Below are 23613 nucleotides of genomic sequence, written 5' to 3'. Positions count from 1 at the left end.
GAGATAATTTTAAGCAAAATTTTGTTCAGTCATTATTTGCCAATTAGTCTGATGGTGGTATTATTGAGGGGTTTGAGAGTGGGTGAGAAACTTCAGTGTGTGTAGAGAAGGGGTGATGAGGCCAGCTCTATGATTTTCCCCTTCTTGAATAGCAAGGAGCACAAGAGGGTATCCTGTAGACCATCTTGTCTCCTGACATGGATGTCATCAACATTCAGGCTACCCTTTGCAATGTAAGCCTTGGCATCCTCTTCCCTGCTGGCAATCCAGGCATGATATAGTGAAGCAAAATCGGGCCACTTCCTGATGTTCTGAACCATGGCTAGAGAAGCACAATATCCCACATTTATAAACTGGATTTTTAAAAAAGAAATAAGGAAAACAGGTAGATCCAATGTGGTTTTGTCACACCTGGTAGCGATGCTGGAATAATTTTCTCATTAGAAAGGCAAATATTTCCCCACCCCAGCTTCAGTGAACCCAGCATGCTTCCTTATCTAATTGGAAGTGCAATTGTACTCATGTCCGGCTGGTAGTCTTGTCACCGGCAACTGTCTGGCCAGTGTGTTCATCTCATGTTATTATGAGTTATGAAACATTAAAGAGCAATTAACTGTACATGTGTCCATTAAACACTTGGCTTTGAGCATCTGTCCTACAGAATGCTGATCACACATGCTTGTAACTTAGTTTCATATTCAAGGCTAGAGAAGAATTACTCAGGAGAAAAAGACTCAATTCACAGAACAGCTGAACATTAAAATCTGGGCAAAAGGTATAGCTAATAAAATGAGTATGAATTGGCAACACGTTTTGCTGAAGCGTGACAAGACTGGTGAATTTTCCACAGGAGTCCTTTGTTAAAGAAAGAAAGAAAGAAAGAAAGAAAGAAAGAGAGAAAGAGAGAAAGAGAGAAAGAAAGAAAGAAAGAAAGAAAGAAAGAAAGAAAGAAAGAAAGAAAGAAAGAAAGAAAGAAAGAAAGAAAGAAAGAAAGAAAGAATTCCATGTGTGCATTTTAAAAATAATAAATACGATAGAAGCTCCACAAATAACATCGCTTCTTATTTTGTGAATGTGAGCCAGGAGGCAAGACAGAGATGCCTCTAACCGGCCTGCCACCCATTCCCACAAAGGAAAGAGAGAGAGAGAAGGGAATTATGGACTGTCAGTTCCTTCAAAGAATATTTCAGAGGATTCCCTAAAGGGGGCCAAAAGAGAAGAATCTCTAGAGGGGATGAGAGAGCTAATAGAGCAGTTAGTAAAGGCAGGAAAGAAGGAGGAAGAGAAAAGAGAGAGGAAGGGAATAAGGAGGGTGGAGGAAGGAGAAACAGTAGTAGTGGAAGCAGGAGAAGGAGAGGCGATAAAAGAGGAAAAGATACTACCACCAGAGTGGGAATGGATCTGGTTAAAAGATCCTTGGACTCCTAGGTGGGAGAGATTGAAAGTACCTTGGGAAGAAGCAGACCATAGGAGGAAAGTGGTGATTCCCCTGACACCTTCATACTGGGGAGAAACTGAGGCGAAGGAGTGGAGTGGAGAAGGAGGTTAAGAGGAGAGAGAGAGAGAAAGTAGAACAGAAAAATGAGAGAAGATTGAATGGCGAGTGTGGGAAAGGAGGAGGCCAGGGCTGGGAGAACCTGGGAAATCATGGAACCTCGGGAGAGAATAAAGTGGGAGGAATTTTGGGGAGAAGCATCTATTCTCCTGTTACCTGTATCGACTGGGATGACAATAAAGGACTGGATACTGGCTGAGCAACGGGGTCCCTGGAATTCAAGTTTTGGGAACCCTTTCATTCAGGAAGAGCGGAAGGAAAGGAGAAAGATTATGTTCCAGTTGAAGTAAATTGTTTATTTGATAGTTTTAAAATAAATGTTCAACTGTTGCAACCACAATCAGTGTCTGTGTTTGGAGAGAATGCAAGAGAAGAGAACTTGAGACTCAACCCAAACCTTCACAGTGAAGAGATACAATATTTATTTATTTATTTATTTATTTATTTATTTATTTATTTATTTATTTATTTATTTATTTATTTATTTATTTATTTATTTATTTATTTATTTATTTATTTATTTATTTATTTATTTATGACACTTAAATCCAATGACCCCTGAAAACAAAAAATAATTTCCAAGAAAATGAAATGCCCCCCAAAAAGTAACATTTAATGGTTTAGTTGCAAGTGAATTTTAAGACGCAAAAAGAAATATTAAAAGGGCATAAAAACAAATGGAGGAACTAAAAATTTCAAGACAAAAAGTCTGAAACTAAATTAAAATTGGAGGAAAATATATATTCATGCACACTGTAAAAAGGCTGCAGCCATCTTAACAGGTTTGGCTTGCTCCAGCGCCCCCCTACCGCCCCCCTTCTGCTCCACCGCCCCCACACCGCCCCTTTTCGTTCTACCGCCCCCCTGAAAAATGAAATCGCCCCCTGGGGGGCATTATCGCCCACGTTAAGAACCACTGCAATAGACCACAGCATAAATTGCTTCCTTTTAAATAAAAAAAGAAGTTTAAAATGGCAGCTACCATTAATACACACCTTAAACACAGAGCAAGAATCAGATTTGTCTCTGTAGAGGGAAACTCGGCAATTGAGGCTCGCAGCAGCAGCAGCGTGACGATGTTGCTATTGATTTTCACTGGCGATTGCTGTGAATTTGTGACACACTGAACAAATTACTTAGGCAGTGGGGAGACCGCAGCTTCAAATCAAAACACTCCAGCAGGGAATGCTGTGAGGCTGAATGATATACTGTAGTAGCAAAGCCCCTAGTGAGAGAACATATTCAAATTAGGATGAAGGCAAACTGGAATAGTTTGGTATTAAAATAGAATATTTGTCTAGCTAGCCCAGCCTTTCCTGACTCTAATCATGCCAAGCATTGGCAATGCTGATAGTAGCTGATGTGATTTGTTCTACGAACCATCAGGAGAGGCACAGGTTGGGAAAGGATGACCTCTAGCCCAACAATGACCTGAAGCTACTCAACTTTTCTTATGTAATACATTCTGCACCCATTTTCTCATGAGATATACCATACCTTACTACAGGACCAAGACAGCCTTTCCTCTGAGGTGTTCCCTCTTTTGGCTGTCCTGGGCAACTGGGTCCCCTCCTGGATCGCCAACAATTGGTGGGAAAGGGCCTAAACACCCATCTCTTCTCATTTGATTCTGTGCTGCCTAACATGATGGTAGTTGATGGCACAGAACGACTTGGATGGGGTAATTATCCAGGTCTTTATCACAGAGTGAAGAGAGTGGGCAATGACTGGTCAGTGAAGACCCCCTAGTCTTTGACCCTGCCCTTCAGTTCCTGACTTCCCCACCATAACTACAATGGCATGGGGAGAAGCAAACAGGAAAAACAACAACTGCACTTCTGCAGCAAAGTATGAATGAGTCACCTTATAGCAACCAGCCCATCAGCTTACAAAAGAAGGAAAGATGGGGAGCAGGGCTGTTCTCTCAGCTCTGATTAGACACCAGCGCCATCATCCCTTCATTTTCTAATTATAAGAACAAGTGTTTGGGATTTCAGTTCCTAGAAGCTTCATCCAGCAGGGCCAGCGGTCAGGGTTGTGGTAGTCATAGTCCAAAACATTGGAAGGGCCAAAGGTTCCTCAATTATAGCCTAATTTTGCCTTGTAAGCTTCCTGGCAAATTAAATACTTCCTCTGCTCCATGGAGGGATAGAGGGAGTTTTTCTTTTTCTTTCTTACATCAGACTGTATTAGGGCAGCACTGATGTCCTGCATCAATCATAAACAAATTTTAAAAGTCAGGAAACTTCCTTCTGGAAGAGTTCTAGGTAAGGTAAAGGTAAAGGTTCCCCTTGACAATTTGTCCAGTCGTGTTCGACTCTAGGGGGCGGTGCTCATCCCCGTTTCCAAGCCATAGAGCCAGCGTTTTGTCCAAAGACAATCTTCCGTGGTCATGTGGCCAGCACGACTAGACACGGAATGCCATTACCTTCCCACCGAGGTGGTACCTATTTATCTACTCACATTTTGCATGCTTTCGAACCACTAGATTGGTGGGAGCTGGGACAAGCGACAGGGGCTCAGTCCGTCATGTGGATTCAATTTTACGACTGCAGGTCTTCTGACCTTGCAGCACAGAGGTTTCTGCAGTTTAACCCACAGCCCCATCCCCAGGGGTTCTACCAAACTCCAAATTACCAGCCTGCTTCAAAAGAGCCTCTATATCCACAATCAGGAATTCTGAGATTTTAAATATAATTGGATCCCAAGGTTTAGGGAATCTTAGGTGTGTTAAAACCAAATGGTACATTGCGAATAGTCCATATATGTTGTGGGGGACAGTAAAATGTTCCAAACATGAGCACAAAATGTCTGATGAAGTTTAGATGCACAAGCTTTTCAGCTAAGTGAAAATAAAATATTTGACCCTGAGTCACAGGGTCTAACATACATTTCCTCTGAACCGTCTCACCTCTCTTGTTTGCTCTGAATTATGCATTTCTCTTATCTCCACCAACTGCCAATGTCTTTTCTTTATTAGATTATGTGAAAATGAAACAGAGGTACTGTACAGAAACTGCCTCCGGGAGTTCTTTTTAAAAATGAACCTCTTCCTTGAATTGATTCTTTGTTCACATAAACCCACTGTTGAAATACATTTATGACTGTCGAGTGTTTACATACCTTGACTTTTAGTGCTGAAATATATCAAAGCACAATTACTATCTTATGCATGTTTCCTCATAAGTGTGTGCCGTCATGTTCAGTAAGGCTTATTCCCACAGATGTTTGCAGTTGAATACAATTGCAGTCTCATTTACAGACCATTTGTTGCTGTCGTTGTCATCATAACCAAAGTTGCATTTTTATCTTGCATTTTCAAGGCTCTTGACCTTCCATTACCCATTAAAAAAAACCCTGTGAGGCTGGTCAGGCTGAAAGGGGGTAACCAGTTTAGGAATACCCAGCGATTGTGAGGCTCAGTGAGAACTAGAATCTGGCTCTCCCAAGTCTCACCCCAACATTCTAACCAGTAAACCACAATGGCATGCTTTAGAGGTTTAAGGACACCCAAATCAATTCATGTGCATTGTTCTATTGTAATTTATGTCATGCTAGCTGCATAACCCATTGAGCTGGGTTTCTGACTGCAGGGCTAGAGGTTGGGAGTTTGATTTCCACTGTGTCTCCATGGGGAAGATTTCTCCTGAGTAGCTGTGGGGAGGCTGCACCTGGGAGGCAAATCACTTCTGAGCACTCTGTGCAACGGTCTTGTAAGGTAGATTATTCCTGAGGTGAAGATGCTGAGGCTGAGCACGCAGGCAACATTTGAACTGGGGGGGGGGGTCTCTGATTCAAAGCTGAGAGGGCCACTCCATGCCTATTTAACTGGAGAGTACATTCTGTTCAATTCAATAGGGCTTATTTCTGAGACAAAATCCATAGAGCGTTGAAGAATTAAGCTACACTAGTTCTGAGAAGGAATTATGGCATAGAGTACCTGCCACACAGTCCATATCAACCTACATTAGGGTGTGCAACTTTGACAAATATGGGGGGGGACATTTGTCTGTCCCAGGAATCCTGTGGAGGCTTCATTGACTGCCCAAAACTCAAAAATGTGGAAGAGAAGAGAGAGAGAGAAAGAGAGAGACCACATATCCCAGGATTCCACATGGAATTCCACATGGCAGTTAATATAGTTTCAGACTGCTGTAATTGTGTAGTGTAAGTACACCAAGTCACGGATCATTGTGACTAGGCTAACTCAGTCCAGGAAAAGGCACAGCTGGCAGTCCAGTCATAACTAAAAAGATGCACTCTGAGACATCTAAAACACCATTTGCAAGATTAGATCCAGGAACACTCTCAATCTATGTGCCTGCTCTTTCAGAAAAATGTAGTTCCACCTAGAATGGGCCATCTTGCCATTGTCTAGCCGGAGAAGCTGCCTATTAATAACATATCAAACCTCCTGGAATTATTTCTACAGGGAGAAGTGGAGTCATTGTGTCACTGTGCTTTCACATCTCAGGGCTGCTGCAGGATAGTTCCATGATCAATAGCATCAAAAGCTGCAGCAAAATCTAGAAGAATAAACCATTTGGCATTCCCATGCCCACCCTTCTATCTTTTATGGTACAGGTCACCCACTAGGGTTGGTTTGGTAGCAAAATCAGGCCTGAAGCCAGATCGAAAGGGTTTGCAAAATCTATTTTATGCAGGCATACTTGAAGATAAGCCACCAAATGAGCATCATCTTGCCCCCAAAGAGAGTGTTAGTCCTACAGTGGTACTTGTCCTACAGGCTCCAAAGAGGGTTTTTCTGAGGAACAAGTGCACCAACGTTTCTTTCAGGTCCATCCATACCAACTTTCCTCCAAAGAAACATTTACAGCCTATGAATCAACTGAGCTAAGATACCACTAAAGCCAGCTTTGATGAGCCATTATGGAAAAGGATCCAGGGTAAAGGTGGCAAGATGAAGTACTTGAAGTGTCTTGCCCACGTTCTCAGTATCAAAATGTTTGAAACAGACTCTATACTTGGTTGTTGTAGTTTTTCCAGGCTGTTTGGCCGTGTTCTGAAGTTTTTTCTTCCTGACGTTTCACCAGTCTCTGTGGCCGGCATCTTCAGAGGACAGGAGTTAGAACTCTGTGTTCTGGTGTAGTGTGTGGGATAGCTGAGTATTTGTAGCTGTGGGATCAGCTTTTTGTCCTTTTCAGGAGATTGGGTGATTATGGTGATTGGGGTGTTATTTGTTATGGATGTATTGTTGTGATGGGGGGAGATGATTCTGTTACTATGATTGATGGGTGTTGTTAACTTGTCTTTTGTGTGCAATGATCACCAGTCCTCGTGCTGGGTAGAGTTCGTTGACTTTCACAATTTGGAACCATGGTGAAGAAAAACTGGGAGAATTTCTAAACCATCTCAATAGCATCCACCCAAATATACAATTCAATGTGGAAAAAGAAATAGAGGGCCAACTCCATTTTTTAGATATCATGGTCATATGCAAACCTGACCTCCTATTGGGACACAAAGTCTACAGAAAACCCACCCACACAGACTGGTACCTACACAAAAACTCCAACCACCACCCACGACAAAAAAGAGGCATAATCAAAACACTGGCAGACCGTGCAAATCAGAACTGTAAAGCTCAATTTCTCAGCACCAAACTCAACCATCTAAATTGGGCCCTAGAGGCAAATGGCTATTCCAAGAATGAAATCAAAAGAGCCATCAAATTGAGAAAACAAACTGAAGAAGAAAAACAGCCACTCACAAATAAAGTATTTTTGCCATACATCAAAGGGGTCATGGACCGCACAGGGAAACTTTTGAAAAAACACAACCTACAAACAGTATTCAGGCCCACCACAGAAATACAACAAATATTATGGTCAGCAAAAGACAAAAGGGACCCCCTCACCACTGCAGGTATATACTGGATACGTTGCAGTTGTGGCTAGGTATATATTGGGACCACAAAGTGCAGCATCTACACCAGAATCAAAGAACATGAGAGACACAGCCGGAAAAATCTGCAGTAGCTGAACATGCCCTGAAACAAGCTGGACATGAAATTCTATTTCAAAACACAGAAGTACTGGTCAACACCAGCAATCATTACGTTAGACTGCACAGGGAAGCCATTGAAATCCACAAACACCACAGAGCTTCAACAAAAAAGAAGAAAGTCTAAAACTAAACAAAGCCTGGCTCCCAGCACTTCAAAATACAGCGTGCAAAAGGTCAACAAACTCTACCCAGCCACAAGGACCGGTGAGCACCGCACACAAAAGATAATAAAAGGAAGTAAATGTAAAAAGACAGAAAACAAAAATGTTGCATCTTGTTCAGTTATACACACACACACACACACACACACACACACAAACACACACGTTCCATTATTAAAAAAACTGATAATAAAATGTCCCTTCATTGATCTGGAAACAGTTTTTGACAAGGATGGATTCCTAAAAATGGCTCCCTGAAAATGGAAAGAACCACCAAAGACTGATTGATTGATTCTGCCTCTGGAGAATAACAGTTGCTGCCAGGAAGGGGGTATCGACAATACTGGGCTAATGGACCGAGGCGGATGAAGTAGGCTCACCCTATGTAGTTTTCTAGCATCCTGTGTTCTTTACATTCCGTCTCGTCATTCTCAGCAGTCCTGGTACTGGCTGCAGAGCTGCCTTTCCCTTGTGTGGAAATGCTTTGAAGCATTTGCCTGCGAGCTGACATGTATTGTTTCTTGTGCACAACTTATGAACTTATAAATAACACAAATTCTCAGCATCTCCTACCCCACTGATACTGACTGATTCATGAACATCTCTGTGGTCCTTGGGGAGTTCCAAGATCTTAGAACCAAGATACTTGCATGTAAGCAGTCTTCATAGTATTTGTTCTACGCTAATATGACTACCTAATTGTTTGTACCTCCCAAAGTCAGGAAATATACAAAAGGTGGATAATGGAACATCCTGCGATTGAAAACGAAATGCAGGAGTGATGTAGACAGACTCGTGCTATGTCTGCTGTAGGTCTTGGTCCTTGAAACTCTTTAACTTGCCCTTCTAAAAATACACAAACATTCCCACTCAAGGAACATACCACCACTTGTCTGCAAATCTACAAGATGTGGGCAAAAGATGGGAGTAAGAATCATCCTGATCCAGAATGTGTACTTCTGTACTTTAGGGCAAGGGTCGGCAGCATGTAGCCCAAGGGCTGCATTTGCCCTGAGGGTCATTTTTGTGGTCTCTACAGCACCCCTATATCCCCCTCTATTCCAAACAACTTTACTTAGAAAGTGTCCATGTTACTTTTAGGGGATATTGCAGCAATTTTGCCATGTTTTGAGGGGTGCTCCGAGCTTCTGGGGCTCCCCAAGATCCTGCTTCCCATTTTTTTTTTAAAGCAAGGACACTAGAGGCTGTAAGTGGCTGTTTCCAGTTTAATTCCCCCTTTTAAAAACATTTTTTAAATTAACAAAAACCAGCTTTACAGTACAGTACTTAAATAATGTGAGTACACTGTACGTTACAAACAGTGCATTAAACTTTTTTTTAAAATTGGCCAGATTCCTCCCCTTAAATCCCACACCCTTTGAGGTGTAGACCGCATGCTGCTGGCAAATTTGAAAAACAGATTAGCCTACACCTATGTTGTTTCAGGGGGGGGGGGTTGGGGGGAAGGGGAGCAGGAAGACTAGGGCCTACTTAGAAGCTTCACTTTGCATCTGGTATCATTTCCAGCAGGAATCATCTTACATATAGAGACTCACAAATGTTCCTCAAATGCCCATGGAAGTGAACATCTACATCATTTTTAAATAGTCTGACTAGAACCCTATTGCCAATTTATAGTAGTGTAAGGGAAATATTTTGGGATTGGAAAAATGGCTGCTTATTAAAGAGGTGCAAGGTTACAGGTGAGGATGTTCTCTTGGTCCCACCCCCTCACAGGTGCACTTGGTGGGGACACAGGAGAGAGCCTTCTCTGTCACTGGTCCCAGACTCTGGAACTCCCTCCCACAGGAGGCCAGACTGGCCCCCTTCCGCAAGCAGGCAAAGACCTTTCTCTTCAGGCAAGCTTTCTCTCGGTGACTGCCTACGTGAGTGACTAGCCACATGGCTGGCTACATGACTAACCTTTAGATGGATTGTTATGCATTATTCTTCTGACTGAGTCTTTAGTACTACTTGTGTTCACTCAGAGTGGCATTTGTTTGTTCCTTTTTAGTATTTGTATACTTACTGTTTTAACGTTAAAATGGTCTTTTAATAGTGTAAACTGCCTCTTTATACTCACTGTTCTTAGCTTTAAATATTGTATTTTAATAATGTAAACCACTGTTGTATACTTGTTGTGTTCAACTTTAAATATTGTCAAGGATGTAAGCCACCCTGGGTGTTCTCCTTTTTAAGTGCACAACTTACAAACTTATAAATAACACAAGTTCTCAGCATCTCCTACCCCACTGGCACTGATTGATTCATGAAGATCTCTGTGGTCCTTGGGGAGTTCCAAGATGTTAGAACCAAGATCTTGGTTCTCCTTTTGAAGGAGAAAAGCAAGGTAAAAACATTTTAAACAAAGCAATAATAAATTCTGGTTTTGTGATAAAGTGCAGGCCCAAGAACTCATTACTGAGCAACAATTTGTTGCCAAGACTTAATGACTTCCCTTACACCAGCCTAAACTGGTAACAGTACTCCAGTCTGTGAGTACTGTTGCAGTAGATGCTAAACGATGATGCAGCTCCACTGCTTTATTCTGCTGTGTGTTCCTCATATTCTTGAATCATAAAGGCCTAGAAGCCTTTGTCACATTGCATTTGCATGGCACCCTTTTTCAAGGGAGCTTGGGGCAACATGGAGGTTTCCACAAATGGCTCCATCTACCATTTCCCTTTATAATAACCCTTCAGCGTAAGCATCAAATATCATGACACGAGAATGCCATGACTGAGCAGATCTTTCTCCCACTACCACTTTTTCTTGGGGACACTTGCCACCTACTGATTCAAGGTGGCACTGCAGCCAACAGTATTCTTGTGCCCATTAACGGAAGTCTCCAACTCCTCAGAAGTAAGAAGCCCTTTGGATCCTACTAACTCAACCCATGGCTTTTTCTTTTCCATCTACCTAAGTGCGTTTTTTTTTCTTCCTCTATGCACTGCTGACTAACCCTCTCTCATCTATCTGCCTCAGCGACTCTTTGTCTCCTGTGATGCTCCCGGGCAATCTTTCTCTTCTTCTCTTCCTCTCCCAGCTGTGCTTTCTTTTTCCCCCTCAACCACTGTTTTTCCCCCCTCATTCCCTTTGCTCTTTTTTCAGTTCAGTTAAAGCATCACTGTAGGTTCTTTAGACATACCATAAAAGTACAACAAATTAGCATTCCTCCTCATGGAATATATTCCAAGCTTTGGTCCCCATCTCCTACCTAGTGAGCTTTCTATTTCAGATTTCCTTCAGGTGTCCGGTTTAGCTACAGGGAGACATGCCTTTGCAACATCCTGCTTGTACTGTATTACTGTAACACACGCCATGTGCCTTTCAAGGCGTTTGGAAACCTCCGCTGGTTCAAAATGCAACAGTCAGACGATGAACTGGGGTCAGTTATAAGGAGCATATAACGCCCGTGCCACAGCAACTGGATTGGCTACCAGTCTGTTTCTGGGCCCAGTTCAACGTGCTGGTCATCACCTATAAGGGGCTATAAGGCTTGGGTCCAGGCTACCTGAAAGACCGTATCTCCCCATATGAGTGTTTTGAGCACTTAAGATCATTGGAGGAGGCCTTCCTCTCGGTCCCATTGATGGAGACACAAGAGAGGGCCTTCTGTGTGATGGCGTCCGACTTATGGAATGCTCTCCCTCTGGAGGTCACGTTGGTCCCCTCCCTTTTAACCTTCTGCCGACAGATAAACACCCACATTTTCAAGTGTGACAGATTCCTTGAAGCCATTTCTTAGTTAAGATAGTTCTTAATCTTTTACATGTTTTTAATTATTCAATATATTTTAATCCATTTTATAGTTTGCTTTTAATATATATCTTACTGTGTTTTAAAAGTTTTTTAATATTATGAGCCACCCTGATTCCCCTTATTGGGAGAAAGGCAGCCTATGTATAAATAAGACATTTAAATAAAGCATATGTCTCTGCTCTGTCCTTTTCCTCTCCCCACTTCTTTTTCTACCTCACATATTGTCAGAGTATAGAAATTTTACAAGCCTGAACCTGTATATGTGTTTCATTAACGAGCTGCCATTGTGCACAGATGTGAGAGTGCTGAATCACTCTGGACATGATGTAATGACTTGAAACCAGGAGAAGACCAGGTGCAAAGCATGAAGTCATCTGTTTTCTGATTGGACAAAATATGCCATGTATAAGTGGACTGTGTGTTTGCTTCTTTCTCTTCCTCCACTATCACTTGCTGCCACGCATGCTGTCCGTTTGTATAAAGAGTTCCTGCTGTGCTGTTAAGATACCTGCCTGTATATAACTGTAAATACGTGTAAATAAAACTGTCTTGCAACAAAGAAGAACTTGTAAGTGTCTTCAATAACTCTGCGTATTTTAGTGTCGCCAAAACCCTAACACATATTCACTTTGGTGTTCTTTCATCTTTTCTGTGTACTTTGTTTCCTCTCTGCCATTACCAAGCAGAAGGGCTTCCTGGTGTCAACATTCTGATATTTGGAGATGTTTACCATCTAGTGACTGAAGATGGAACTGCAGGATTCAGGAAACTATGGAACCTTTAGTTCACTGTTCCTCTGCAGTTCAGCTGTTGTACAGTCTGGCATCCACTCTGTTCCATCCTCTGTTGTATCCAAAGCATGGAAAGTCACAACACAAGCCAACACATTGTACTATATGACAATCCTGCTCTTCTTTAGTAAGCCCCCCCAATAATATTAATAATTTCCAAAGTCAGAGTTACACTGGAGATGCGGTGATGTTATCCAGCATTAAACTTCAATCATAATGTCACATGGTTATGCCTTTACTCTTGGAAGAAAAGGAATTAACAACTTTACTTTAAAGCTCTGATTGATATATATATATATATATTCTTTGAGAGCATATATTTTTCTCTAAAATAGAAAATTTCTGTAAAAGGCTGGTAGAATAAAATGTAAATTATGTGAAATGTTTTTGTTCCCTGTCAGTTACGCAACTGAGCACTACACAAATCTTGACAATGTTTCACTGATTTCTGAAGCAGATTTTTTTCCCTTCCGAATTTAATCTGAGTACATCGTTCAGTCTTATTCTCAAAAACAGTTCAATATTTAGTGCCTATCTAAGGAAGTCCCTTCTCCTCAATGCACCACCTGAACATGGAGATCCTCTTAAGAGACCAAGAACTGGCCTTGGACTTTCCTTTTCAGTCTGAGATGGAACTGTCAATGCCATCAGCCAAGGTTAAGATACGTAGTATTCAAGACTGAGCAAGCTGTTTTGTCATGCAGGACCATGAAAGGATGGAAGGTTGAACCAACCTTGAGCTGGCTTGAAACCAAGCCAGGGATTGAACTCAATTCATGAGCAGAGTTTTCACTGCAGTACCGTAGTTTAATCATTGTGCCACATAGTTTGGTTTAGGATGAATAATAAAGAGACATTAACTTTACAAAAGATTGTTTGTCAACGTGGAATGATCCAGATGCTTTGGACACTTCTTACTGGAGAAAGTGGAGATTATCATGATGAGCAGATGTGCTATTGTGCAAACAAACATGGTTTTTTTTGTACAATAGAATCTTGTTCTCCATGGGAGATTGGCTCCAAGTTCCCTTGCGGGTTCTGAACAATGGCAATTATAGCAAATACTACAGTGTTTTGGTTGTTGTGGGTTTTTCAGGCTCTTTGGACGTGTTCTGAAGGTTGTTCTTCCTGATGTTTCGCCAGTCTCTGTGGCCGGCATCTTCAGAGGACAGCATTCTGTGCTCTGGTGTAGTTGGCTTTAGGAGTATTTTAATAGCAAACACTATACATGATCTCTGGCTCCATCTAGTGGCCAGTTCTGGTAACTTTGTCTTTAGAAATGTGTATTTCTAGGACCCCTCTTTTAATATTTTTAATATTTTAATCAGCAGATACTGATCCTGAGGATCAGGGGTTTCCTACTGTAATTATGTTGTAAACCATCCAGAGAGTCCTTTAGCACTATGGGTTGGCATATAAGTCAAAACAACAACAGAAGCAAATTTGCCACTGCAACATTCCCCAGTTAACTATGTAAATCATGCCTTGTTGCCCCCTTGAATTAAATATATTCCTTTGCCACATACTAACCAAATGTGCTGGAAGTAATCTGATGTGGCATGTCCTAGCCACCACCAGCATTTCTGGCATTAGAAAGAAACAGTCACATATACCTCTGGGTAGAGTGGGTGGCATATAAGTTAAATAAATAATAAATAATAATATCATTTGCCATAAGTCTCATCCGATGCTGTTTGTGCAAGTATAATAACTGTGGAAAATGTATGGTATTTGGTGATGGGTTTGAACAAGAGCAAATTGGTCCTGACAGCCATGCAGTAATGAGAGGCATTAAGTAGTAGAACAGGGCCTGTGCATTGATTTCTAGCATCTTATCTCCAGATCTCTTACGCTTCCATTGTGTCAGGGAGAGAAGACTCACTGCTTTCTTTGTTGAAGAGACAGAGCAGCAAAAGAGGCCCTGTGCTATTATTGCCAAGTGTCTGTATTTCTCAAAAATTGCCCACAGTGTAATAATAGCAAGATGTGATGTTTTAGGGGTGGGGTGGGTATAATCCTCTGAAGAGGCATCCCATTAGAGTCTTTTTTTTAAAAATTACAATATGAAACCACAATGGTGACTTACATCATTTGCTGCCTGGGGCAAAGGGCAAAAGAGCTTATCTGCTCTTGAAAAGCTGGAGTCCTATGGACGACATCGGTCCCACGGCCAGGTATGGCGGGAACTAGAACCCCTTCTCAAGAAGGCATAGTGGGGGGAATCAAACTCCCAGCCTCTGAGCAGATTGGAGATAGCTGCCATATTTAAAAGCCAACTTCTGAACACAATATTGTACACTGCACTTCACCCCCCCCCCCCGGCTCAGTGTTTCTGACATTGACCATAAAATCAAAAAGACATATAGCGGCTGAGATAGCAGTAGTGGTCTTCACTGACTATAAGGACACATCACAGGTATCCATCCCCCCCCCCTTTTTTTAATGCCCCACCTGGAAACATGGTAGCCAAATGTAGCAAGGAAGGATTTCAGTGGCTCTAGTTACATTCCTGCAGGGGAGGTTGATTTACATTTTTTTTAAAAAAATGATTTTTTTTGGACCATTTAAATAAAAAATATATTTTTAAAAAAATTTATATCACAATTTAAATCAATTTGATTTTTAAAAGTTATTGATTCTATCCACCCACTGCTGATGTTCTAATAGTTTAGTGCCCATGGGCAAAGCTAGATGTCTCTTGTTTTCCTCCTTTACTTTTGTATATGTGACTTTTATCTCAGAAATAGCAACACCAAAATCCACTATGATTTGATAAAATATATTGCTATTCAAGCACTCACACCAGGTAATCATCATCATCATCATCATCATCATCATCATCATCATCATCATCATCATCATCATCATCATCATCAACTTAGTGTCACAGAGCTGGAAGGGACCGTATATGGATCATCAAGTCAATCCCCTGTCAAAGAAACTTAAGGCATTTGTTTATGTTGATAGACCACCCTGTGCTAGCAGTCTATGAATGCAAATGACAAAAGCTTATTACAATGTGTTCCATCCCCATTTAGTCATTCTTAGAGTACGCCTATTGAAGAAACTAATGGACCTAGAGATGGGCATGCACTGCCACTTTGGCAGTTCATGCTGGTTTGGTGGACGGCTAAACAGGTGTCCCATTGTTTAGGGGCTACCCACTCCGGTGGGTGGCCACCCAGAAGCAGAGTCCTGCTTTCCCTGCCCCGCCTCCTCTGGGTGCTGCCTCTATGTGGCCACCTGGAGGAAAGAGTGTGGCACTGAACTGCAGAACACCTGTTTGGTTATCCGCCGAACTGGCTTGTGCCCATCTCTAAATGGGACTTAAGAACAAGGAAAAGGCTGCGTGGTCCCCAAGACTACACAGAGGTAAGGGTGGGCGATAGCTTTTATTGGACCTCTTAAAAAATCAAACAAAGTAGAAGCTTTCACAGAGAAAATAACACCTCTTCAGGCTTAGCACAATTCCTTTATGGATAGCACAGAAAATATAATAAAAATTGATGGCACATATTTGTGAGAGTTGATGTCAGTCCTCGATGCTACAGTCCCTGGCTTCCTTGCAGCATGATTTAGAATTTGTCCATGAAAGCTCACATTAAAATATAGCAGCTAGTCTTTAAGGTGCCACAACATTTTGATCTTCTTTCTTTCTTTCTTTCTTTCTTTCTTTCTTTCTTTCTTTCTTTCTTTCTTTCTTTCTTTCTTTCTTTCTTTCTTTCTTTCTTTCTTTCTTTCTTTCTTTCTTTTCCTTTTCCTTCTTCTTTTCTTGCCTGATAACTTTACACATCAACTCATTGTTCATGCAGCAGCTGATGAGCATTGGAGTTTCTTAACTCAAGAGGCTCAAACATGGCCAACATGGCATGCTATTATTCTTTGCAGTACCGTTGACCCTTGTGTTACATACAGCACTGATGTTACCTGTCTGTCATGGGTTTGGAGGGAAAGTTCCATCCTATGGGGAGTGGAAGGCGGGACATCAGGAGGAGGGGCTGTACTGTATAAATATGTGATGCCTGTGTGGTGAGGGGAGACACGGAGAGACACTGGGATGTGACGAAGCAGCAGCTGGGAAGAAGAAGCTGTTGTGGGAGTCTGTGTGTCAGACCGGGTACTTCTGTGTGTCAGAGTACCAACCTGATAGGTTCAGGTGTCTGTTGGTTAGCCAGAACTGATAGGTTCAGGGTCTGTGCTTTAATTTAAGGGTTCTGTGTGAACCAAACTGTGTGTATGTATGAGTGAGAATAAGCCACGTTACTTTATTTTATTCAGCTGATCATTTTATTTCCCTGTGTGTATTTAAATAAACCTTATTCTTTTTATTGTTTGAAAATCCATCCCTGGTCTGTGTGACTTCTTATAGGGAATGGTTGGTGGCAGCTTAGTGTAACTGTGTGACATATCCCAGTAGGTCTGGGTTTGTCACATTGATTGGTGTCCAGCGTGTGGGATACGACTGGTCCAGTTGTCCAGTGGTCCAGCAAAGCCTTGGCAAGTGTGCCCAGAGCAAGGGGGTCTAGTCAGGGACAGTCTGAGGTGCGTAGGTAATCTTCTAGGTGTACCTCACGGGGAGGTGCGCTAGTAGAAGAACGTGCCAACTGGGGAGACTTAGATTAAGGTGCTCTGAGGCAGCCTAGTTTTGGCGGGAAAAAGCTGAGGCAAAACTGCGTAGTAACAGTGATCTAGCTTGCCAGCTGAGAGGCCCAGCAGAGGGGGGTAGGCTCTGACTCGATACTGTTGCAAGTTAAGTGCTGAAGAACAGCAGCCTAGGGAAAGCTGGTTCTGAGGCAAAAAGGAAAAAAGTGGTCGTTTTATTTTGAGGCTTGACTTTTAAAGCAGCCTGTTCTGAGGGGGGGTTATGCCCTTGACTCGAAGCCAAGTAGCAGAAATGAGTGAAGTGAAAGACCCCCAGATTGACCAAGGTTCTGAGGATGAATTTGGCTCAGTGCAGGGTGACAGCACAGGAGAGCAGAACCCAGAACTTAGAAAATTGCTCATAGCCCAGCAGCATGAACTGAGGATGAGGCAATTTGAAATGGAGGAAAGGGAAAGAGAAGAAAGGGAAAGAGAGAGACAGCGGCAATTTGAAAGAGAGAGAATGGCGTTTGAATTAAGAAAACTGGAACTGATGAACCAGAACAATAATAATAATAGGGATTCTGAGGGAGGCCAACTGTCTAAAGCTGACCTGAAGAAATTCCCTGTGTACCACAAGGGAGATTGTCCTGAGGTGTTCTTTTCCTTAGTGGAAAGAGCGTTTGTGGACTTCTCAGTGAGGGAAACTGAGAAGATGACCATCATGCGGTCTTTAATCAGTGGTAGCCTGGCTGAGGTTTATGCCGAGATGCCTGAGGAACTGATGAAAGATTTTGCAGAGTTTAAAAAACTGGTGTTTGCCAGACATGGGATAAATGCAGAACAGCTGAGACAAAGATTCAGGTCCCTCACCAAGAAGCCAGAGCAGACTTTTACCCAAGTGGGGGCCCAATTGGTGAGGCTGCTTGAGAAATGGCTATCGCAGGAGGGGACAGAGACCTATGAGCAGCTTAAAGATTTGATAGCACTGGAACAGTTCTATTCAGTCCTGCATGGGGAATTAAAATTCCAGGTGAGGGAAAGGAAACTGAAATCTGTGGCAGAAGCCTCAGAGATCGCAGATTTTATTTCCCAAATAAGAAAGCCCTTGGGTGAGGGGAAATCTGTAGGTAAACCCAAAGAAACCTACAGCAAGTACTCTCAGGGACCAGGGAAAAGCCAGCAAGGGGGAGGGGCCCATGGTGAAGGGAAGCCCTCAGACATGAAACTAAGACCTCAGATTTTGGAGGGAAAACCAAAACAAGATGAGAGAGAATCAAAATACACCAGAAAATGCTATTTCTGTCAGGGAAAGGGTCATCTAATCTCAGAGTGTGAGAAATTAAAGCAGCTAAAAGGAATGGTGCCTCAGGAGTCTAGTGGGACCAAGCCAAAAGCTGTGTTCTGTGTCCAGAAAGAGCAAGGCTCAGTGTCACAGAGGGAGCCTGTTGCCATGGCTACTCAGTCTGGAACAGCTACCTCTGCTGATCAGGCTGAGGAAAATGGTCCTCTTGTGGAAGTAAAGCGCTGCTTGCTGGTGAAAACAGATTCTCAATTGTTTGAGACAGCCGGGGTGGACGTAGGAATACTTGACCGTCAGTATAGGGGGCTGCGGGACACTTGTTCCCAGGTAACCCTGTGCCATCCAGATATTATTCCTAGGGAGTTTATAATCCCAAATGAGAGCATGAAGGTGGCAGGGATTGAGGGGCAGGTAATCTCTCTGCCAGTAGCAGAGGTACCTGTCAACTTTCAAGGCTGGAGGGGAGATTGGAGGCTAGCGATTTCATCGACTCTGCCAGCAGCCGTGCTCGTGGGAAATGACCTGGCTGAACATGTGAAACGGGTGCTAGTGATTACACGCTCACAAGCCACCACGGGGACAGTTCAGGGGGGTAATGATGAGCCAGAGACGGAAGCAGAGGGGAGTTCAGAAGCTGTGGTGGAAACCTTAACCACAGACAGCAGATTTGGACAGGAGCAAAAGGCAGACGCCACTCTCCAAAAGTGTTTTGAACAGGTGACTGACGCTCAGCTAACACCTGAAACCCCAGTGAGATTTCTGGAGAAAAAGGGGATTTTATATAGAGAGACCCTGAGGAATATCTCAAAAGGGGGAGATGGGATCAGAAGTCAGCTAGTGGTACCTGAAACGTATCGCCCCATGATCTTACAAAGGGGTCACTCTGACATGTTTGCTGCACACTTAGGGGTGAAAGGGCCCCTTGATTTGATCAAGCAAGATTGGGAGCAGATCACCCAGGATGACCCACAAGACGTTGTGACTTACATAGACACCTTGATGAATGACCTAAGGAGAAATCTAGAGCTGGCAGCAGAAAACCTGCAAGCTCAGAAGGTCAGACAGAAAACATGGTATGACCACAAAGCTAGAGAGAGGCACTTTGACCCAGGGGAGGAAGTGCTTTGGCTTAGGCCCTGCAGAGAGAACAAACTGCAGCTCAAATGGGCAGGACCATATAGGGTCATTTCCAAGATGTCAGACCTGAACTACCTAATAGAGCAGGAGGAGAACCAAGCAAGGAGGGTGGTTCATGTGAATGCCCTAAAACCCTACTACAGAGGGGAACAGAGGGTTTTATTCGCGATAAAAGCAGCTGAGAGTGAGGAAGCGGAATTACCCTTCTGGGAGGGTAGAGGGGAAGTAAAATACAACCCAGAGGAGGTAAAGATCAGTCCTGCACTCACCCAAAACCAGCAGCAAAAACTAAAAATGCTGCTTAGTAAATATCAACAGGTGTTTTCCAACAAGCCGGGGATAGTGAAGGGAGTGATGCATCGGATCCACACAGGGGATGCACCCCCGCAGGCAGTATCCCCATACCGAGTAACGGGACCCTATAGGGACAAGGTGCGGAAGGAGCTGGACGAGATGCTTAGGGAGAACATAATCGTCCCCTCTTCTAGTCCTTGGTCCTCTCCGATAGTCCTTGTGGACAAGCCTGATGGGAGCATTAGGTTTTGTGTTGATTACAGGAAGTTAAACCGTGTAACCACTCCTGATGCCTACCCAATGCCCAGGCTAGACAACCTGATTGAAACCATAGGGGGTTGTCGGTTCATCTCATCATTGGACCTGGTAAAGGGATATTGGCAATTAAGAATTGATCCCAGGGATCAAGAAAAGACTGCCTTTTGCAGCCCTTTTGGTCTCTATGAGTTTCGAGTCCTGAGCTTTGGTCTCAGAAATGCACCAGCCACATTCCAAAGGCTGATGGACCAGACCTTGGCAGGGCTCAGTGACTTTACAGTGGCCTACATTGACGACATAGGGATCTTCAGTAATACCTGGGAAGATCACCTGATACACCTGGAGTTAGTGCTGCAGAGGTTAAGTGCAGCAGGGCTAACAGTAAAGGCCAGCAAGTGTCAGCTGGGTAGCCCAGAAATAAAATACTTGGGTCACATGGTAGGGGGAGGAGTGATAAAACCCCTGGAGGCCAAAATAGAAGCTGTTCGTGATTGGCCTAGACCCAACACCAAGAAAAAGGTCAAATCATTTCTTGGGTTGGTGGGCTACTACAGAAAGTTCATCCCGAGGTTTAGCGAGATTGCGGCTCCGCTGACCGATCTGACGAGGAAGACGGCTGATGACCGCATCCCGTGGACCGGCGACTGTGAGGCGGCGTTCCAGAAGTTGAAGGAGGCGTTAATCAACTATCCTGTCCTGCGTGCTCCAGACTTCGACCGGGAGTTCATCATCTACACCGATGCGTCTAACAGCGGGGTAGGAGCAGTTCTGTGCCAGGAGGATGAGAATGGTGACCAGCATCCAGTGTCCTACCTGAGTAGGAAACTTCAAAAAGGTGAGAGACATTTGGCAACCGTGGAGAAGGAGTGTTTGGCCATAGTCTACGCGATCCAGAAGGCCAAGCCTTACATCTGGGGAAGACATTTTATTCTGTGTACTGACCATTCACCATTGCAATGGTTAAAGACAATGAAAACCCACAATAGCAAACTTATGAGGTGGGCTTTAAACCTACAGGACTATGACTTTGAAGTGAAGGTGGTCAGAGGGTCAGTGAACTGTGTTGCTGACGCCTTATCAAGAAGACCTGAAGAATGAAGACGGCGAAAGAACATGGACTATGTGTATATAATGATGACAAAAGTAAAATGTACCTGGTTTTGAATTTGGTTTGTATGAATAAAGGTAAATTAATGTAATGTATATGGTAAATGTTTAAATGCCTATTTGCTATGGTTAACTTAGAATGTAAGTATAAGTAAGTATAATATGGTATGTATAACTGTTTTGTGTATTTTATCCAGGTTGTTTTTTGGTGAAAAGCACCTTAGCTTTCCCCCTACAAAACAACTTATAAAGAGGGGAGGTGTTACATACAGCACTGATGTTACCTGTCTGTCATGGGTTTGGAGGGAAAGTTCCATCCTATGGGGAGTGGAAGGCGGGACATCAGGAGGAGGGGCTGTACTGTATAAATATGTGATGCCTGTGTGGTGAGGGGAGACACGGAGAGACACTGGGATGTGACGAAGCAGCAGCTGGGAAGAAGAAGCTGTTGTGGGAGTCTGTGTGTCAGACCGGGTACTTCTGTGTGTCAGAGTACCAACCTGATAGGTTCAGGTGTCTGTTGGTTAGCCAGAACTGATAGGTTCAGGGTCTGTGCTTTAATTTAAGGGTTCTGTGTGAACCAAACTGTGTGTATGTATGAGTGAGAATAAGCCACGTTACTTTATTTTATTCAGCTGATCATTTTATTTCCCTGTGTGTATTTAAATAAACCTTATTCTTTTTATTGTTTGAAAATCCATCCCTGGTCTGTGTGACTTCTTATAGGGAATGGTTGGTGGCAGCTTAGTGTAACTGTGTGACATATCCCAGTAGGTCTGGGTTTGTCACACCTTGAATTCTTGAAGCTTTTAATGTGGTACCAGTGGAAGGTTTACAATCAGTTCTTCTTTGGTAGTAATGAATTCAACTGGTGAGTGCTGACAGGAGTGTAGCCTGAGAACGGCCACACTGAAAACAGAAGGAAGGGGTTAACATGCCCAGAGTAACTCAAAGATAGGAGTAGCACAACAAATGTAGGGAAATTTAGGGGGCAAAAACAAAACACCAGCCCAAGGAGGGCTGAATGTGTTCATTGGACAAAGAATGTGTCCCCGACAGAGGGTTATAGAGGGATGCAGAAAATGGGGTCAGGTGGACTTGGGTGGGGACAAAGTGGAGGACAAGAACAGGGATGGGACTTTTAAAACAGAGCATGCCCCACAGCAACCCTTTGTTTGTATGAGGTGTTCCAAGCATCCCTTATCCTGGTTCTTGACAATGCTCCATCCCGTACAATGATGACCGTATCCTATTCCATTCCCACCCCTGCCCTCCAGCTTAGAGCATGGCAACAGGGGCACGTGGAGGGAAGGAAGTTATTCCTTTGGAAGGTGACGGACTGCAACTCAGATGACACCTTAAGAAGATGCACAGGGAGGCATGGACAGACAGTGACTTCCTCAAGTTTCCCAGACTGTCCATATTTGCTCTACCTTATGCTGACCTTCCTCCCATTTAGATTGTTGTTCTTAAGGCTGCTGATGCTGCTTCCTTCCTTTTCATAATTACCTTCTTGTCTCTCTGAGGAAGAAAAAAATCTTCCTTTTTGTTCTCTAGAGCTGAATGGAGCAGACGCGGCTGTGAACATCTCCAACGTAGAAGATGTTCCTGCCAGGACTTCTTAATCATCTTTTCTATCTCAAGTATGTTTTTTTCTGATCAAGACAAGCTTTCTTATTTCCTTAAGTGTACTTTTACAAAGGTAGAAGTGCACTCAGGCAAGCATTCTGAGTTACAGAGGGTGGAATTTACAAGTTCACTTGCATTTGTCCTGCTGTTTTGCTTACTCTGGCCCAATTCTCTCCTTTTAAACAAATCAAATTGGCAGCTGCTACAGCAGTGCTTCCCAACTTTGGGTGACTATCAATCTCCTCAGCAGTAAGCAATCATTCTCTTCTGCTTCTGCATTCAAAGAAAACTCCACCTATCTGCTTTTGAGCTTCTCTTTCTCTCTCTTTTGTCTGCTGAAAGCAGTGGGTATGTAGAAGCCTGTTGTTGAAGGCAGCCATGTTTATCAGTTTTGCTGTTTCATTTGTTCGATTGTAAGTAATCAAACCTTTTATTTTTTTTCTACTAGTAATATCTCAAAGTGAGTTATTGAGACAGTAAGTGCCAGTTAATGAGAGAAAAGAATGGAACTACTCTGGGAAACGTGAAGCTGAATGATTCTGCTGCACAGATAGAGGAATTTAATCAAAATTGAAAATTATTACAGAGAACAGGTTTGCAGTGCTTGGACTAATGGATCAGAATGATTAATAAAAATGAGGAGTGAAGATTCCATATTGGCCAGGTTGGTTTTCCATTGTTATCTGATTGAACAAGGCCTGTTCCAGTCATCATTAATGTGTGAGAAATGGCTGATATCCTCTAAGCAGCCTCATGGGAAGCCGAAGTGTTATGGTGGGCTCTCTTTTTCCTAAACCTCAACAGATGTTTTTCTTTGCTGTTCAGCCAGACATCGAAACTGAATTTTCTCATTGATTTCTTTACTATGACCTTTCCACAATAAAAAGGGTTTGATCGACCATACAGATAAAAAAAAAATTAAATGGCACTAAGTGAGTCAGTCAGAACAGAAGGGATCATCAGAGTGGCGTTCTTTTATACTCTTATTTCATCTTCCCATGCAGCACA

At 43.0% G+C, this 23613-nt stretch overlaps 1 long non-coding RNA gene across 1 annotated transcript; it reads right to left on the bottom strand.

Moving 5' to 3' along the window:
- Positions 1 to 15957: 15957 nt before the first annotated feature.
- On the bottom strand, positions 15958 to 23521 carry LOC144586919 (uncharacterized). The gene is made up of 2 exons (XR_013542027.1): positions 21768 to 23521; positions 15958 to 16195 (listed from the first exon to the last, which is right to left on the bottom strand). It is a non-coding gene; the product is annotated as an uncharacterized LOC144586919 (long non-coding RNA).
- Between the last annotated feature and the right edge of the window lie 92 nt (positions 23522 to 23613).

The sequence above is a fragment of the Pogona vitticeps genome, chromosome 2, assembly GCF_051106095.1.
Source record: "Pogona vitticeps strain Pit_001003342236 chromosome 2, PviZW2.1, whole genome shotgun sequence".
Lineage (NCBI taxonomy): Eukaryota > Metazoa > Chordata > Lepidosauria > Squamata > Agamidae > Pogona > Pogona vitticeps.
Note: the sequence above shows the minus strand (reverse complement) of the source record. Positions and strands in the feature narration are given on the sequence as shown.